This window comes from Bos indicus, chromosome 6 (genome assembly GCF_029378745.1).
Source record: "Bos indicus isolate NIAB-ARS_2022 breed Sahiwal x Tharparkar chromosome 6, NIAB-ARS_B.indTharparkar_mat_pri_1.0, whole genome shotgun sequence".
NCBI classification, from domain to species: domain Eukaryota; kingdom Metazoa; phylum Chordata; class Mammalia; order Artiodactyla; family Bovidae; genus Bos; species Bos indicus.
The window spans coordinates 21,956,388-21,972,582 of NC_091765.1; the positions used below are offsets into that span (position 1 = coordinate 21,956,388).

General features: G+C 39.0%; 1 non-coding gene across 1 annotated transcript; it reads left to right on the forward strand.

Moving 5' to 3' along the window:
- Positions 1–4,682: 4,682 nt before the first annotated feature.
- Positions 4,683–4,754, forward strand: TRNAR-ACG (transfer RNA arginine (anticodon ACG)). The gene has a single exon. It is a non-coding gene; the product is annotated as a tRNA-Arg (tRNA).
- The last annotated feature ends 11,441 nt before the right edge of the window (positions 4,755–16,195 follow it).

A 16,195-nucleotide genomic window follows, 5' to 3' on the forward strand; every position in this document is an offset into this window, starting at 1 on the left:
AAGAAGGCATGGCAACCCACTCCAGTATTCTTCCCTGGAGAATCTCATAGACAGAGGAGCCAGGCAGGCTATAGTCCACAGGGTCACAAAGAGTGGGACCCAACTGAAGTGACTTAGCCTGCATGCACATATACAGATAGCTAAGCTACTTTGTCCTTATTTTTATTTATATTTCAATGTAACAAACTTTCAAAAATAGGGTTAATATTCTTTTCTTGAGATATAGACTCATTATCTCAACATCATTTTGCAAGATAATCACTAACTATACTTTTCGAGAATATTACAAATATTCAAACTTTAAACATTATTGAAACTTTTAGAATGAAATGAACTTTGTCTTAACCTTATGAAAAAAAAATAAAGCCATTTTAAGAAGATCATTGAAATCTGGATTAAAATATCAATATTTCTACTGTCAAATAGAGTTTTAATCTAATAAAATATCATGGACTTAATTTGCAATTTGCCCTTTTTCATTTGAAGATGCTTTATTTTCATTTGTCCCTTCAGCCTAGTACGGTCACTGGCTACATGGCCATGACCATGTGGCTTTGCTGCCCTCTAGCATAGTATAAAATGCTGCCATTGGTATTATGAAGTAAATATACCTTTGCGTATATGCAAACATACAAAATGCAATTTATGTGCATTTTGATGTGCATCTTAACCTAGTTAAAATCATGTTGCTCCACTAGGACTAGAGTCATGAAGTTAATGCTCTGGGCAGTGACAAAGGGGCCGAGGACTGCACAGCACAGACCTCCAAACCCCTGCCTGTCAGGCCTGTGCCATTAACCCTCTGGCTAAGTGAAGTCCCAACTAAAGAAAGCTTCCGAATCAAGGCAGGGAATCCAACTTTCATGCCCAGGAAAATTAACTGTTAGTGGTACTCAGCTTGCAAATGTGACAATAATGACTTGTTCATGCAATGTACTTTATGCACTTGTAAAATGCATCAATTCTCCAGCTCTCACCTTCATGAAGTATATAGGGCAGTTATTGTTTTGTGCTTTTAGTAATTCTCACATCTCTCACTTACTCTTTTCAGTCTCTTTGTCAAATTCTCTAATTCTTTGCTGCCCAGTCTGTCTCATCAATATTCACATCTGTAAGAAGTCGGTTCAGCAAAGCACTTACTCTATGGGGTTTCTATTAATCGTAAATTGTAAGACATGATCCCAAAGCAGAAGGAGTCACAGCCCAACAGAAGGTGGACAATTGAGCCTGTGATAAAAGTGTGTGAACAGTGTGTTTCAGTGGCGCTTCTTTCATGAGCCATAGAGCCTCAAGTCTCTACTCCTGAGGAGATAACATCTGAGCCAAATCCTTACGAGGGAGATAGAGTTTGCTGGTTTCTGAGCCATAACAAACAGTAGTTGTCATGGCAAGAAAAGATGCAACAGGAGTAAGGGAGTCCAAGCATTCTGATAACAATGTGAAGTGTGAGACCTGAGAGACAAAACGAGGCTGGTGTTTACTTTGGTTCAAGGCCTCTGAGGGGTGTGTGTGACGAGGAAGGTTTCTAAGCCATGAGTGCCACGTTGCTTGCATTTTAAGCAGATCGTGTGCGCAGTCGTTATGGACAACAAAATGGAGCATAAAACCTTCATGCAGATGAACCACTGCAATCAGATCATCGTAAAAGTGAAACCTAGATGTTATAAGAATCCAAGCAAGGGCTGTGGCAGCAGAGCCAGACATCAGGGGTCAATGCAAGAAGTGTTTAGAAGGTAAATACAAAAAGACTAAATTAGATGGTATCAGGGAGACAACAGAAAGAGGGTATGTGAGGGAGCTATAAACACATTGAAAATAAAACTCAGAAAGTCTGCGATCCTCCCACTTCCGCACTGCCAGCAGCAGGAAATACACTGGACTATAAATGAAGCTGCCAACCAGATATTTAAATACATCACAGGTACCTTACCTTCAAAATATCCAATAAACCCTTCAAATGTTCTTTCTCTTATTTCTCTGTCCTGGCTGAGGGACTTCCATTTTCTCTTTCTAAACATTAAAATCTCAGGTCTCTTAATTGTTTTTACTAGCAGAATAAGAGAATGGAAATAATCAAGGCCTAGGATTTTAACTTTAATTCAGCACCAAGTCCCACAGACTCTATCTCTTAAATATGTCTTGACTTTATCTTCTTAGAGCGGCTTCCAGTCTCAGAGCCTTAGTTCAAACTACTCAGACTACAACTGTTTGCTAATTTGTCTTCTTGCCTACATTCATCCCTTCTAGTAAATCCTTCAAATTGTTGTCAGACAGTTATCTCTAAAATTTAACTAGGACTTGTTGTCACACTTGTGTTAAAACTCTTGAATCTCTTCCTAATACTCATACATCTAAAACATTGTGTTTTCATCCCAAAACCTAATGAGTTCAAACTCTTTAAAATGGCTAGTAAGATCCTTGGTAGTCTTAACTACAGTGTGAATCTGCAGTCTCAGACTCCTCTGAAATTGGTGAATCACACACAAAAAAATCCAAAATACAGGCCACGCTCCACAGTGAATATGCTGCTCATTTTGTCCCTTCAGTCCTCCTCCATCCTTTGAATTTGTGATGAGCTCCCAATGCCATTCTCTGTTTAGCTGAAGCATTATTTTTCTGTGATACACTCTTCTCATCACTCTGTGATATTCTCTTCTCATATGACACAGAACACATTCAATCATATGCTCTGTAGCATTCTTCAGACCCCCTTATTGCACATTCACCAGAACAGGTTGCAATGATTGTTTTACATATATCCCTGCTAGATGATGAACTCCCTCCAGTAAGAACCCTGTCTTCGTCTTTGAAGCAGCATCACCTAGAAGGGGGGACTGTCTCACACATAACACTTAAAAACTCTTATTAGTTGAATGAGTGATCACACGGCTAACAACTGTATATACAGTGGATCTTGATGTGATTTGCAAAACAATATTCAACATACCATTTTGAAGGGGCACCTATATTATTTTGGTCTGTAATGAGCACAGGCATGTGCATGCTAAGTCGCTTCAGTCGTGCCCGACTCTTTGTAACCCCACAGACTGTAACCTACCAGGCTCCTCCTTCTCCAGGCAAGAATACTGGAATGTGTTACCATGCCCTCCTCCAAGGGATCCTCTCAACCAAGGGATCAAACCCCTGTCTCTTATGTCCCCTGCATTGGCAGGCAGGGTCTTTACCACTAGGGCCACCTGGACACGGTGTTGAACAAATGACCAAAGATTTTATTTCTTTTGAACAATCATTGTGTAAAATCAAACCCCTCTGACAGACTACTTTTATTTCAAAGCATCTGTGAGCTAAGGCATTATAAATGAATTAAGCCTCCATCTAGAGTTTCATCCTCCACAATCCCAGCAAGAAAATACAACTTATAAATGTACATATAGTTTAAATTTCACTCAGTTACCTATTTACATAAACTTCCTTTACAAGAACATCACAAATGAATTTGAGCCACAAAAATATAGATAGTTTTATCCCAAAACCTAGGTCCAACTGCGTGGGATTTTCAAGGTTGTCACTTTCAATAAATGGCCTCTTGTATTTCACCCTTATCTATTTTATATCTTATGTCCTAATGCGGCACAAGTCAAAGAAATAGTAATTAAGCTTGTTCTGATAAGCTATTTGCATAGTGAGCTGTTAATCTGCATATCATCTGAAATAAAAAGAATTTCCATGACTTAAGGGCAGCCATAGAATTTATATTAATAGTCTTAGAAACATGATTATTGATACTTCAGGCAATGCAGATGTCTTAGATTGTTTATATTAAAGTTCTGATGCATAGTTCCACCTGGCCTTATATTTGATCTGTTTCAGCAATAACAAATATACCCACCAATCTTAACATTTGGCTGAATAATCTGAGTTGTAATTTACCCTATTTGGTTCTGTAACATTGTCCTAAGTCATCGCTTTCTCCCTCTGGCATCACAGCAACCTCATTTCTCTCCACATGATATTAATACTTACAGACAGGCATTTGTAGGATTTACAGCTCATTTCCTTTCTATTACCATTTGCCTTGTGTCTTTTTTTCTTAATCTTCACTCATTTTTGTGTATCTTTTCCCATCTGAGGTGCAATTCTAGGATGCTAAGATTTTAAATCTTCCCAACATGCTAATCCAATCTTAAAAAGTCTGTCCTTCTGTTTTTGAAATCCCCACTCAGTGAAGAAGCCATATCAATTATTCTTTCAAATCCTAATTCTTCTTAATCTCTTTTCTTCATCAACTTTATTTCATATTTTTCATTTATGATAGTAAAAACATCTCAGAAAAGAACATTCTTTATTTTGTTTCTTTCTTTCTCTGGATTTTCTGGACTCTTTTTGGTGAATAATAGAGTAGTTTTTCTGTGTCCTTCTCCCAGTGTCAGCCCCATCTTTTCCCCTTCAGTTTTCAGAGTTTCTTATAGCCTACTTGAACTCATTACTTTTAGTAGATCTTCATTTTGGAGGGATAATTCCATGAGAAATTCCAGAATATCTAAGAGACAATGAATACTCATCATATAGATATTAACTAAAATAAAGTAACCACGGGTTTTCTTAATTGCGATCCACAGGAAGAGATATCTGAATAAATATTTGTCAAGTGTAATAAAAATGTGTGATGTGAGAGCTATGAGTTTCAGTTTTATTTGCCAACATAATGAGGACTACAGCCTTCCCTGGTGGCTCAGACGGTAAAGCATCTGTCTACGATGCTGGAGACCCAGGTTCGATCCCTGGGTTGGGAAGATGCCTTGGAGAAGGAAATGGCCATCCACTCCAGTACTATTGCCTAGAAAATCCCATGGACAGAGGAGCCTGGTAGGCTACAGTCCATGGGGTCGCAAAGAGTCAGACACGACTGAGCAACTTCATGTTGAGACTGCCTGCCAGAGGGTTCTGAGGAACTGCTCCCAAGAGGTGGATGGAAGTTAGTACATACATGGCTTTGTTGAAGGAGTACATGCACACAAGCACACAGCTCTGTGGAAGGTTACTGACAGTCACAAGCAATGGACACCTCAGTTAATGACTTCAGAGTTTTCTTAGTAGAAGAAGATGTAAGAACCGAAGTTCGTAAAAAATCTCCTGAAATATTTCTAATTAATTAAGGGCCTGTTTTGCCTCTATTCCCAGAGCACAAAGTGCCTCATTCTGATTTTTTTGCCCTGAATTCCTTTCAAAATGTGTTGTAGGTCAGTGACTGCAGTGCCTAATGACATGATTCTTGTAGAACTGGATAGTGGGCAATATTATCTTATAATATTATTATTCACATGTACATGAAATTGTGTATATAACAAAAAAAACCACTATTGGAATTCAGAATGAAAACTTTAAAAATGTACAATGTTATATGTATTTTTAAATCGACTTTGTAAATACTCCTTCTTAAATTTTCAAGGTTGAAAATATTACACCCTTGACTTTCAAAGGCTTTCTAGTAAAGTGCACATTTTCTGTGAAAGCTGAATCATCTTTTTCACCATCTTTATATAATGTACTGAACTTTACATAACAAATGATGGATTAAGCTCAATTCAATGTCGTACCTAAGATGGTTTTATTCTTAGAAGAACTAATGTTTTCTTCAAGTTTATAGATACCAATGTCTCAGCTTAAATACTTCAATTAATGTCACTTTCAGAGAGTTCTAGGGACTCAGATTTTCCTTGACCACAGTTAAATGTATTTTGAATCTGAATGATTCACTAGATGCTACTTTACCAGGTTTTATGAAGAATTTTTTGAATATTAAGATTCACAGTGAAAAATTTTTATTGACCTTATTACAGGATTTGCCAAAAGCACCTCCTCCTTGACTGTCTCTCTTTTTCTGTAAAAAAGACAAAATAGCTCTTTACAACAAAGTTGTCCTTATCATGAATAGCATACTCCTCAGTCAATTAAATAAGAAGAAAGAGGAAGAAGGAGGAGAAAGCACATTTCTTACAAGCGCATTGATTACTTTTTTGGAGTCTTATTTTTTTAGCATTCAGATTACATTGTTATAGCTAATTCTTCAAACCCTTGAGCAGATTTCTTTTAACTAAAACCAAATGCACTTATTTAGTTTTGCTCAAAATTGTAGAATGGAAATAAATATAAGCTGTAGACACTACGTTTTTAGTAATTAAACACATTTTTGGAGGTGAGGGATGGTAAGTGTGGTGACCAGTCAGTGAATACTAGCCGTAATTACAAAAGAGACTGCTAACTACCCACAAACTAATTTCGTAGCGTGTATGACATAAATAAAGATTCTTTGGTTTGCGTTTGGGTCCTCAATCTTGGAGGACAGATATATTGACTTGATCACCTCAGGAATGCTGAATGAGCCTAATTAAACCTGAGGCATACATATTTATCAAAATCTGAATATATGAATGTATAGGAAGAAATATGACTATCAAGTGAGTCAGATATTCATATCAGTAGAGCCATTTTCAGTTTCTCATTTAAGAAAAACCATGAAAAGCCAAATAATTATATTATTTGATAAACCAGAAACTGGCCTGAGACTTGACCCAATAAGAAATGTGATGTTAATGCTTAGCTACCCTGAGGTCTGATAATCTGATTTCTCGACATGCATCAGAGAAATATATCATTAAATATATAAAGAGACTGAATATTTGCATCAGCATTTTAATGTATTCTTACACTTGGAAAATACTGGGAAAGAATTTGAGAAAATCTCACCATCACCGTTACTACCAACTCTCCTTCTACCCTACCCTGGTTTCTTCATGTGTGTGTTTTAACTCATTTTACTTTAATGGGCCTTTTATTTATACAAAAATTTGTAATATAATACTGCCAAATTTCTTGGAGTTTTCAAAATGGAAATTACTCCACCATAAAGTGTTCTATCCTCTCATACTTGTCTGAACTCTTCTCTCTCTCTCTCTGTATAACTTGATCTCTCACATGTCATAATTGAACTCTCAGACACGTGGGGAATCTTGCCTGTATTAATCCTCCAACAATGAAAATATTTTAAAAATAAGACTGGGTCATTATATTGTTAACAATGACACTCTCATGTGTGCTGGAGGTTGTTTAACAACAGAATTAGAAAAGTCTCCTGCTCAAGACTTCTTGCTAGTTGGGAGATTCCCTCATGGGTAAAGCAAGGACTAAGGCTTTCCAGGTGGCGCTAGTGGTAAAGAACCTGCCTGCCAAAGCAGGAGACACAACAGATTTAGGTTTGATCCCTGGTTGGGGAAGATCCCCCGGAGGAGGAAATGGCAACCCACTCCAGCATTCTTGCCAAGATAATTCCATGGACAGAGGAGCAGAGGAGCCTAGCATTGGGTCACAAAGAGTCAGACACAACTGAGCTGAGCATCTGAGCACAGGCTTTCTCAAGAGTTGGTTCTACAACCAGGACATCTGGACTCTTAAATCAACTCTTACATCGACTCTTACGGGAGCTGCATAAGGATCTCAATCCTTGTGAAGGGAAAGGAATCTTTCTTCTTCTCATTCTGGATAAAGTTACAAGAAAATTTAAGACCCATTTTTCTATTCTGGATATTAAGTGATTAAAATTTTACACTGATGATTAAATCAAAAAGTAATATATTTTTTTATTTTGACTAAATATGTGTTGGGAAGTAGAATAATTAAGGTATATAAATATCCTCAGTGAAGTGAAGTTGCTCAGTCGTGTCTGACTCTTCGCGACCCCATGGATTATAGCCCACCAGGCTCCTCCACCCATGGGATTCTCCAGGCAAGAGTACTGGAGTGGGTTGCCATTTCCTTCTCCAAGGGATCTTCCCGACCCAGGTCTCCCACATTGTAGGCAGATGCTTTACCATCTGAGCCACCAGGGAAGTCCTATAAATATCCTAAGACGAACCAAATTAAACATTTTTAAATGAGAAATATATTTGGCATTAAAATACTTGAAAATTAGTAGAAATCTTTATTCATACCTTCTAATATACGTCAGACTTAAATGGAATGAAATATCGTATGCCTAATTGTTGTCTTTGTTGTTCAGTTGCTAAATCGTGTCTCACTCTTTGTGACCCCACAGACTGCAACATGCCAGGCTTCCCTGTCCTTCGCTGTCTGCCGGAGTTTCCTCAAATTCATGCCCACTGAGTCGGTGATGCTATCTAACCATCTCATCCTTGTCGCCCCCTTCTCATTTTGCCTTCAATCTTTCCCAGCATCAGGATCTTTCTGAAGAGTTGGCTTTTTGCATCAGGTGGCCAAAGTACTGGAGATACAGCTTCAGCATCAGTCCTTTCAATGTATACAATGAAAAAATCAATATACCTACAGAATCTACATACATTTTCTACCTAAGGAAAAATTAAAATAAAATTGTGTGGGATTTTGTTAGGTTTAGGGAGGCAGTGGGAGGTGAAAAGCAGGATCTTCAACGTTCTCTATTTGTGGTGCTAAAGAGGAGTATTGCCACTAGAGGGCAGTGTTTGACTGAAAAATAAAATAACCATACAATTCCTTGAAGACAAAGTTATTTATCGACAGTATACATCTTGTCAATAAATAACATGAGCTTCATCGCTGACCTTACTTAATTTTCCTCTGTTTTTGTGAGTTTTATTTGATGCCTATAGCATCTGTGATCCAAAGATGTGGTTACTAAGCAGGTATGTTTTGTGTAGGCAGACTTATTCCTCTTCTTTAAAGCTGTTGCTCTCTCTGGCTTGGCACTCCTTACCTTTGACATTCACATAAGTTCAACCAAGAAATAATGCCTCAGGTTGCTATCACAAACCATACACTTTGATCTTTTCTTGCATATATCTGAAGCAGGTACAGTCCTTCTCCAAGCATTAGTGGGCCTTATCATGCCCCCAAAACCATTTAGGACCTCCTGTGATTGTCCCACAGGAGGGACAATCAAATCCGACTTTGATTCTATCATTGCTCATTTCTTTCACCCCAAACCCATGTTTTATAATCTCATAGTTTATTTATTGCTAATAAATTGGTATACCTGCATGTGAATTTAACAAGGACTAAAATGATTGATAGATATGATAGACAGAGTGCCTGAAGAACTATGGACGGAGGTTCGTGACATGGTACAGAAGGCAGTGATTAAGACCATCCCCAAGAAAACGAAACGCAAAAAGACAAAATGGTTGTCTGAGGAGGCCTTACAAAGAGCTGAGAAATGAAGAGAAGCTAAAGACAAAGGAGAAAAGGAAAGATATACCCACTTGAATGCAGGGTTCCAAAGAATACCAAGGAGAGATAAGAAAGCCTCCCTCAGTTATCAATGCAAAGAAATAGAGGAAAGCAATGGAATGAAAAGACTAGAGATCTCTTCAAGAAAATTAGAGATACCAGGGGAACATTTCATGCAAAGATGGGCACAATAAAGGACAGAAATGGTATGGACCTAACAGAAGCAGACGATATTAAGAAGAGGTGGCAAGAATACACAGAAGAGCTATACAAAAAAGATTTTCATGACCCAGATAACCAAGATGGGTGATCACTCACCTAGAGCCAGACATCCTGGAGTCTGAAGTCAAGTGGGCCTTAGGAAGCATCACTACGAACAAAGCTAGTGAAGGTGAAGGAATTCCAGTTGAGCTATTTCAAATCCTAAAAGATGCTGCTGTGAAAGTGCTGCACTCATTTTGCCAGCAAATTTGGAAAACTCAGCAGTGGCCACAGGACTGGAAAAGGTCAGGTTCCATTGCAATCCCAAAGAAAGAAAATGCCAAAGAATGTTCAAACTACCACACAATTGCACTCATCTCACATGCTAGCAAAGTAAACCTCAAAATTCTCCAAGCCAGGCTTCAACAGTACATGAACTGAGAACTTCCAAATGTTCAAGCTGGATTTAGAAAAGGCAGAGGAACCAGAGATCAAATGGCCAACATCTGTTGGATCATCAAAAAAGCATGAGAGTTCCAGAAAAACATGTACTTTTGTCTTTTTGACTATGCCAAAGCTTTTGACTGTGGATCACTACAAACTGTGGAAAATTCTTAAAGAGATGGGAATACCAGACCACCTTCCCTGCCTCCTGAGAAATCTGTATGCAAGTCAAGAAGCAGCAGTTAGAACCTGCCATGGAACAACGGACTTATTCCAAATTAGGAAAGGAATAAGTCAAGGCTGTATACTGTCACCCTGCTTATTTAGCTTCAATGCAGAGTACATCATGAGAAATGCTGGGCTGGATGAAGCACAAGCTGGAATCAAGTTTGCCGGGAGAAATATCAAAAACCTCAGATATGCAGATGACATCACCCTTATGGCACAAAGCAGAGAGGAACTAGAGAGGCTCTTGGTGAAAGTGAAAGTGGAGAGTGAAAAGGCTGGTTTAAAACTCAACATTCAGAAAACTAAGATCATGGCATCCGGTCCCATCATCTCTTGCCAAATAGATGGGGAAACAGTGGAAACAGTGACAGACTTTGTTTTGGGGGCTCCAAAATCACTGCGATGGTGAATTCAGCCATGAAATTAAAAGATTCTTGCTCCTTGGAAGAAAAGATTTGACAAACCTAGACAAGATATTAAAAATCAGAGACATTACTTTGCCAACAAAGGTCTGTCTAGTCAAAGCTATGGTTTCTCCAGTAGTCATGTATGGATGTGAGAGTTGGACCACAAAGAAAGCTGAAAGCTGAAGAAATAATGCTTTTGAACTGTGGTGTTGGAGAAGACTCTTGAGAGTCCTTTGGACTGCAAGGAGAGCCAACCAGTCAATCATAAAGGAAATCAGTCCTGTATAATCTTTGGAATGACTGATGCTGAAGCTGAAGCTCCAATACTTTGGCCACGTGATGCGAAGGACTGACTCATTGGAAAAGACCCTGATGATGGGAAAGATTGAAGGCAGGAGGAGAAGGGGATGACAGCGGATGAGATGGTTGGATAGCATCACCCACTCAATGGACATGAGTTTGAGCAAGCTCCAGGAGTTGGTGATGGACAGGAAAGCTTGGTGTGCTGCAGTTCATGGGGTCGCAAAGAGTCAGACACAACTGAAAGACTGAACTGAAATGAACTGAAAATAATCTGATGCTTCTTCAAATGCATTTTCATGTTAGAATTAATTCTTGTTAATGACTAATAGTATATTTATTTAGTATTTGCATTTTATTTGACAATTTCTCTTTCGCTAATATTTTAAAATGTTGTCCATGTGCCTAGCACTGCAAGTGTAAGTTGATCCTGAATTTATTCCTGTAAGTACTACAATTATTTCCAATTTATAGCTCAACTTAGGGATAAGGGTATATTTTTCAACATTTAGACAGTTAAGAACCATGAGGTACTATTCTTTGGCTAATTTGAGATCATTGTGCAAATAAGTGGCAGAACTAGTTCCTGACACTAGAGTTGGAAATGCCTACCTCTCAGGTTTTCTATAAATGTCAACTTCAGTCATCTAAACTGAAGCCCATGGGGACCTCTGAAGTGCTAGGCAGGTATTAGGTATAGGAATACTTAAACATTAAGTCCTGTCCATGGACTCATGCTTACTAGATCAATTAATTAGTTCGTCAAATATGTAACTTATTGTCAGGACTTGAGGGTACAAAAATGACTAAAATTTAACTCCTCAAGGCATGTTAATAACACATGGAAACCCAAGGAGGAGATTGTCCTTTTTGTGATAATCTTAACGAGGTAAAACAGAATAACTGTTCACACATCAAATACCTCATGTACTCAAGCGCCAATTTGAAGACGGAAGTTGTACTGAATGCAGACATACTGCTTTCTGACTGGAAATGAAAAGCCACACAAGACAGCCGTCTTTTCTGAGGCTGAGAGTAAGTAGTCGCAGCTAGAAATGCAAATTAAAACAACGGGAAATCACCATATACATATTAAAATGGCTAAAATAAAATGTATTAACAACACCAAATACCAACAAGGATGCGGAGAAAGTGGCTCTCTCATACATTATTGGTATGAATGCAAACTGGCACAGCAATCCTTGAAACTCAGTTAATACTTTCTTAAAAACTAGGCATGCAACTACCATATGAACTAGAAATTGTACTCCTAAGCATTTATCACAGAGAGTTAAACACTGAAAACCTGTTCACAAATGTCTATAGAAACATTATTATTACTAGCCCCAAAATGGTAGTAATTCAGATGTCATTCAGTAGGTAAGTACCTCAACAAACTCATGGATCTAGAGTACAACTTAGCAACAAAAAGGAACAAAATACTGACATAAACACAAGCAACAATCTGTATGAATTTCCAAAGAGACACTCCATGAGAAAAAAAAAAGCAGTTCACAAAAGTTTAAATAATTATTCCATTTATACTGGAAGTAACAAGTTATAGAAATGAGGGACAGATTACTAATAAGGGTTGTTGCTGCTGCTGCTAAGTTGCTTCAGTCGTGTCCGACTCTGTGCGACCCCATAGACGGCAGCCCACCAGGCTCCACCGTCCCTGGGATTCTCCAGGCAAGAACACTGGAGTGGGTTGCCATTTCCTTCTCCAATGCAGGAAAGTGAAAAGTGAAAGCGAAGCCGCTCAGTCGTATCCGACTCTCAGTGACCTCATGGACTGCAGCCTACCAGGCTCCTCCGTCCATGAGATTTTCCAGGCAAGAGTACTGGAGTGGGGTGCCATTGCCTTCTCCGACTAATAAGGGTTAATAATGGGTTAATCAGGGGATGGGAGATGGACAGGGGGTGGATGAGAAGAAAGTGGATGTGACTCTACAACAGCAACATAAAGGATACTCCTTGGTGACGGAACGTGCTCTGTCTTGATTCCACTGACATCACACAACACCGGTTGTGATAAAACACTAAAGTTCTGCAAGACGTTACCATTAGGTGTGACTGGGTAAGGCACACATGGAATCTCAAGTATTTCTTACAACTGCACACAAATATACAAGTATCTGAAAAATAAAAAGATTAATTAGAAACAAAAAATTAACTGGTCTGGGTATTTCTTATCAGAACCCTCTCTCTTGGGTAAGAGAAACTCACATTACATAGAAAACAAGGACTATCTCAGAGTAGGAAAGATGAAGGTAAGAATTGAAGGGAAAGCTGTGAAAGTGCCAGTTCCTGGGGAACAGAAAAAGGAATCAGTGTAAACTAGAAAGGAGATGTGTCATCAAGATGACAGATGTTTCCAGACTAGACCACCTCTCCTTCAACGGAGGAGACCAGACCTCAGAAAGGGACAGTGCCCTGATGCTCACCGGGAAGCTCAGGACAAGACACTGGGATTGAGGTTCTGAGGAGGTTCCTGAGCCTAAACTGGGAGCAGAGAAAAGCCAGCAAAAGCTTCCAAAGGACCATTCTTGAGTGGACAATGAGCAGGAGCATGTCCGTAAGCACTGGCAGTACCGACAAGCACAAGAAATTCCTAACACCTTCTGGACTTTTCGAAGATCCCAGATCCACTGCACACATTCTGGGCGGGGAGGGAAATAAGGAGAGGGAAGCTGGCTTCCCTATTCATACCGCATTGACAGGAGCTAAGAACCTGATTTCAATTTATTTCAGAAAATTAAAGCAAGTGAGTATTTTGCTGTTGCTGTTGAGGTTGTTCTTATCCTCCAGAACCATGCAGTAAAATTCCTATCCGCCAATAGGTGTCACAAAATCTTTTCTTACTGATGCACTGCACAAGGGACGATTTGGATGTGTATAATTTCCAGAATAATATCTTCTTTCCATTATCTGGAGTAAATAGCCTGGATCACTTTGACAAAATGGCTAGAGGATTTTTTAAAGGCAGGATTTCCTATCTTAATTCTGATAATCCCAAACTGAATATTTTCACATTTTAGAAAGAGTGAGGGTTTCTATTTACTGTGTGATTTCTTTCGAATGCCCTTGGATAAACTGGAATGACCATATGCTTATTAGCAATGGGACTGTGCCTAAGATAATTAGACAAACGGAAGGACTAAAAGAAAATCTATATGCAGATAATGGGCATCCAAACTATCATGCTTTCCAGAGGTGAATAAGGTATATGTAGATACCAAACCATTTCTTACTCTATTAGTAATCCAATTCAATATATTTTAATATTAAACCTCTATAAAATGTTAACAGAATAAAGTTATCCTGTTGTGTTTTCAGGCACAAGTGAACACTTTCTTAGCTTTTATGGTGATGTTTACTTTCCCTTTGAAGTTGAAATTACTCCCAAGTTAATCCCAACTGGTAGACACTTCTTACCACATGGAGGACAAGAAATTTGCTTATTATTCTGAGTTCCCTGGCAACCAGACTTACCTGTTATAGACTTACTTTGAGAATTGTAGTGGGGAAATAATGGTCATGCATGCTCAGTTGCTCAATCGTGTCTCACTCTTTGTGACCCCATGGACTGTAGCCCACCACGCCTCTCTCCATGGGATTCTCTAGGCAAGAATACTGGAGTGGGTTGCCATTTCCTACTCCAGGGGATCCTCCCAATCCAGGGATCTAACCCATGTCTCCTGCATCTTCTGCCTTGGCGGGTGGATTCTTGACCATTGAGTCACCTAGGAAACCCAATAATACTGCTAAGTCGCTTCAGTCGTGTCCGACTCTGTGCAGCCCCTTAGACGGCAGCCCGCCAGGCTCCCCCATATCTGGGATTCTTCAGGCAAGAATACTGGAGTGGGTTGCTATTTCCTTCTCCTATGTGTGAAAGTGAAACGTGAAAGTGAAACTTGAAAGTGAAGTTGCTCAGTCGTGTCTGACTCTTAGCAACCCCATGGACTGCAGCCTACCAGGCTCCTCCATCCATGGGATTCTCCAGGCAAGAGTACTGGAGTGCGGTGCCATTGCCTTCTCCAATAATACTGTCCCTCCATAATTCATGTCTACTCATAACCTCAGAATGTCACCTTATTTGTAAGTAAGGTCTTTACAGATGTAATTATTTAAGTTATAGTCAAGTCATACTAGATTAGTGTGGGTCAGTGTCCCTCAAAGAAAAGTCAGGGAGTATACAGTCACAGAGGAAGACGGCCATGTGAAGACAGAGGCGGGGAGTAAAGTGGTACAGCTAAAGCCAGGGATACCAAGACCTGCCAGCAACCACTAGAAGCCCAGAAGAGGTAAGCAAAGCCTCTCCCTTAAAGCCTTTAGAGGAACCTCATCTTGATGGCTCCTTGATTCCAAACTTCTAGATCCCAGAATTGATGGATTCCATTACTATTGTTTCATGTCACCAGTTTGTGCAAATTTATGAACATGGCCCTAGGAGACTAATAAACAATCAATCTTCAACTTCTTTTACTGGGTGAGAAAATGTCTGGATGTTTGATTTAAAACAGAATACTCACTTTTGTTCTCCATGGAGCATGCTGCCTTACGATGCTTTGAGGAAAAGCCAGGTGGCTCTCCAACTGTTTTTCCAGCCAAGTAAGAGAGAAGCTGTTAAACAGGTGAATGGATTTTTAAATCATTCTGTGACCTTCATGTTAAAAAGAAAAATTGATTTCCTCAAATCTGAATCACACTAGCAGGAACTTCTGTTGATTAGGAAGACTGTGGTAACAGAAAAAGAGACGATCAACTGAGAACTGGATAGAGATGAAACATCCAATCTAACTCCATCTTATTTTCCAGTAACGCTTCCACCCTAACTTGCTTGTGAAATTAGTGATTTTGGCATTTAAAAAATATTCTGCTATTATTGCTACATTTATTTGTACAATGCCATTTTCTTTGGGGAAGGGGTAAAAATAAAATTGTCAATATATGGTCATATTTTGTTTAACCAGGAATGCTAGGATTTTATGGATACTACCACTATATCTGGGCTGCCCCAGTGGCTCAGTGGTAAAGAATCTGTCTGCCAATGCAAGAGACACAGGTTTTATCCCTGGGTCAAGAAGATCCCCTGGAAGAGGAAATGGCAACCCAATTCAGTACTCTTGCCTGAAAAATCCCTTTGACAGAAGAGCCTGACAGGCTACAGTCCAAAAGGGTCAGAAAGAGACAGACATAGCTGAGTGAGCACACCATTATATTCTTTATATTCAATAAAGAATAATTTATTGTAAAAATATAAACAGGATGACCATTGGAATGGAGCTCAAAGGGAGATTTGGAGAAAAGGTGGAAATAAAATTAGAATTAAGAGGACTTTTTCATTCTTACTTATTTACTTATTTATGTACTTATTTATTTTTTATTTGTTTATAGGATCAATTTACATTTACTAAAAACAAGGTATACGATTG